General features: G+C 35.8%; 1 pseudogene; it reads right to left on the bottom strand.

Moving 5' to 3' along the window:
• Nucleotides 1-366: 366 nt before the first annotated feature.
• On the bottom strand, nucleotides 367-2327 carry LOC123860508 (cytosolic 5'-nucleotidase 3A-like; annotated as a pseudogene).
• Nucleotides 2328-4181: the final 1854 nt, after the last annotated feature.

A 4181-nucleotide genomic window follows, 5' to 3' on the forward strand; every position in this document is an offset into this window, starting at 1 on the left:
TGAATTTTACAATATGTAAACTGTACCTTAGTAAACCAAAGAAGGCATTAAAATAAATCCAAAATTAAATGCATATAAATCACCCTGTGAATCATGATTTTAATGACATGTACTCAAATTAAATCAGGGCAGAATTCAGAACATTATTTGAATTATTAAAATTTCTTTTTATGATGGACTTTCAGATGAATAAAATACATTTTCCTAAAGTGTTTGCCACAAATAAAAGTTGTTCAAAAGTGAGACATAATTTAGTATTACTATCATCATTGGCATCTACGGTAATCACCTGTGACATAATTTAACATTCATTGATGCAAATATTTGAGAAACATTTCCTGAGTGTAACTAGACCACAGACCTGAAAGGACTCACTTCTCCCCAGTTCTGGACCAGGAGGATATGCTTCAGACTTCTCCAATAAACTTTCATAAGGTATGAGCAGATGAGATCAAATCTTAGAAAAATAACTTCAAACTTAGCTTCAGCTGGTCCGTAACAGTAAAGGTGTTTAATATTAGAAAATAGTATCACACAGTATAGCAACAATACAAAGATGGTAATTAATACACTTAGAACAAATGAAACCTATCAAAGACATTTTTTGTTGTTGAACAAATGATTAATAATTGTCATGACAGTACAATTTAAAAAGGCTTTTCATTTCATGTGTGTTATCAGTGCTTCAACATAGAACATATTGTCAAGATTAGTGACGTGGATACCAATGGTTTTTTTCAAACACTGAATGCCAGTATTTTCTGGTAAATGCCAATTTTCACACAACAAATTAATTAAACATAACACAATTTCAGGAGATGATGATATAGCATAATTCACCCAAATTACAAAAATAGCAACACTTAAAATCATACACATTATTTCACCATTTCATAAAACTTCTCTTTAAACTTCTACAAACTTTCCCAGAGTAAAAAGTTTCCTCAAAAGCCTCATGATAACATTAAACTACAAAATTCACTCTGGAAATGCAGGGAATTATTTTTCAAATTTTTGCTTTAAGATTTTTTTTTAATCTGTGAAAATATATAGTGAGGAGTGTGTTGAGATAGGTGGAGGAAAAAAGAGCTTCTAGTTGATGGATTCAATATGTCTGAAAATACTTCAATAATGTAGAGAAAAAACTTCAAGAGCAAGAATGTATTCTAGATAGAAGCCTTTCAGCAAGATGGACAGGTGAGCAGTTCTTGCATCAGTTGCATCCACAGGAGAGAGGTCTCAAAGAATGCTAGTTTATAGAATCTTCTATATGATAGAGTTGGCTACATCCAATGATTCATCTGTTATGAGAACAATGTCATAAGAGTCCATGTTCTTGTCTAAAAGCTCATCCACCCTATCATTTAGCTATCCAATTTTCAGAATGTGTTCAACATTGGCTACTCCATCTGTCATTCTTATATCCCCTTGAGAATCTCCAAGCAGAATTATGTTGCTACTGTCTTTTCATCAATTGAAATATCCTGTATTCTTCAAGGGAATTAGTTTGCCTTTAAATCCTTTGAGCACCCCATTATCATCAAAATCCATGAAGTTGGACACTACTGTGATGTTCAGGTGATAAACCCTAGCTTAATGGATTACCTCCTCCAGTATATCACCAATACCAGCTGAAAATATGAACACAGGGATACTGTATTGTTGGAGTTTATCAAAGAAATTCTCATACCCTTCCTTGAGCATAACATCAGATTCTGCCACCATGTGATTTAGTATACCATTCTACCATGTAGGGGTACTTCTCTTCTACGATAAGAACAGGATCAATTTCAATAGCGTATTTTTCCTTTAGTTGCAGTAAATTTTCTCAGCATTCATCTGTAACCAGCTTACTGTTGTCAATGACATAACAACATGTTGGGCATCTCTTCCCTTCATAGGAAAATCTACTCAGTGTCATATCAAAGTCTGTTATTTTTTTTAATTTTATTATGTTATGTTAATCACCATACATTACATCATTAGTTTTTAATGTAGTGTTCCATGATTCATTGATAGCACATAATACCCAGTGCTCCATTCAATATGTGCCCTCTTTAATACCCACCTGTTATTATCTGAAGTTTGGCAGCTCCTCCCTTAATAAGACCACAGATCATTTCTTCTACTCTTACAGGGTTCTTATTTTGAACTCAACTTCTCTGGAATTCTTGCATCATTTTCACATGTACAGTGGAATCTTCATTAGGCATTTCTTGGTTCTCCAATCTTCCTTAGGGCACTTGAGCTCTTTTGTCCTCAAATTTTTCCTAGGATAACAGCATAGGTGATAAGCAATATCCAGAGATGCAGGGCTTGGATACAGACAACCTTGATGATCTTGGTCTTCCACGTTGCCTTCCTCTTCAAGGTACATATGTACTGGGCCAGCACCCCCCACCCTCCCACGACCAGGGTGCACACACTGGCACTTGCCACCACACCCATCCTCGCCACAGCTGCCTGGTCCATGAATGGGGTATCCTGCGCCTCCCAGGCAGAAAAGAAAAATTCAAAGACATTTTTAATGGTCCAAATATTATAACTCTCAGATCACTCAAAAGCAAAATGATAAAAATGTAATATAAGACCCAAGAACATTATTTAACAGTGAACAGAACAAGCAAGTTATATACATGGAATTTTTAGTTATAATCTCTCTACTGAAGGATACCTCAGACTGGGATCCAATGGCACTAGGTACTAGTCCCATCTATACCAAAGCAGTTTCCCTACTGCTCATATCCATGTTTGAAATAATTAAATAACCCAGCAATTTCAATAAGGTTTTACTGTGAATATGAACTCACCAATGCTTCATAAGTCCCCAAAGATAAGCAATCTCTACAGAGTTGGCTTCATGGACATGCCACTTATGCACTCAGGTGCATAGATTAGAAGGGCCTGAAGTTGGTTTAATGCTGTCACTATCGTGAAATTCTTAACAATTTAACAAGGACCCTATATTTTAATTTTGTATTGGGCCCCACAAATTATGTAACTGGTCCTAATTATAAATACCAAAACTGACATGAGGATTCTGAGTTACTCTTTACTATAGTCACTTGTGTCATGCATTTGACAAAAACTAACCAAATTTTTCTTGAAACACTTTAGTTAAGAAACTACAACTGTTAAACCGGCCAGTTGGACTCATAAAGTACCTAGGAACTTCTCGTAAGATAGGCAGGTTGCAAGGACAATTCATTTGTTTCTGAGTTTGGAACTTCCACTTCCTACTCCAGATAAAATAGGGTAAAAAGAAAACTAGATAGACTCTCCTCTCAGGTGATCAACTGTCTTTGTATGGGAGCACATACTTAAACCTGTTTTTCTCTGAATTTTCATTTTAATCTTTGGTGAGTTCTTCCTCCTATGAAATTTTATATATTAATTTATTCACTCATTCAAGAAATGTCTGATGAGTACCAACTATGTGCCAGGCATTGTGCTCAGCACTAAATAGAAAATACAAAACAAGACTAAACAAAAATAAAACAAGAAAACAGTCTTCTTCCACATGAAACTTAAAGTCACCAAATCAGTCACTCCTAATCTTCCCATTTATAGTCTTCATAATTTTGTGACATTTTTCCCCAGGGCATTGATTTTTAATCTATGAATCTAGAGGAACAATATGATACATACCAGCTTTTTCAATAGCAAAATAATAGAAGTGTACCTTTTAAAACATCAGATTTTACTGTTTAATAATGAAAGTTGTCCTTAAAAAAAAAAAAAAGTGCCTTAACTGTGTGAAAGGCATCCAGTGAATAGTTAGCATTGCTCCTAATCTAAACCATGTCACCGTTCTTCCCTTCCTATAAATGGCATGCACTATCATGGTCAGTCTCAGAGCTGGCTTCCAGCCCAGTCAGCCCCTGCAGCCAGCAGGGCCCAGGGCAACAGTGTCTTTTATAAGTAGGTAAAAAGCATTTGGCTTGAATCTCCATTGCTAAGTCTTTCTGCAAGATGGCAAATACATAACCCAAGTGCTTTGGAGCAGAGCTGATTTTAAAAGCATTAGAGCACGTGAGCCTTCTCTTAATCGTGGTCCAAACAAAAACCAGTTGGTCCCCTGCCGTCTTTCTTCATCCTCAGTGGTGTAACTATGGCTCTTTGGTTCTGGAAAAGCATCTCCCTTATTCATTAGCCATAACACAAAGCAGCAGATGCCTAAT

This window comes from Mirounga angustirostris, unplaced genomic scaffold (assembly GCF_029215605.1).
Source record: "Mirounga angustirostris isolate CCGP_5_RB_7025 unplaced genomic scaffold, mMirAng1.0.hap1 SCAF_4, whole genome shotgun sequence".
Taxonomy (NCBI): domain Eukaryota; kingdom Metazoa; phylum Chordata; class Mammalia; order Carnivora; family Phocidae; genus Mirounga; species Mirounga angustirostris.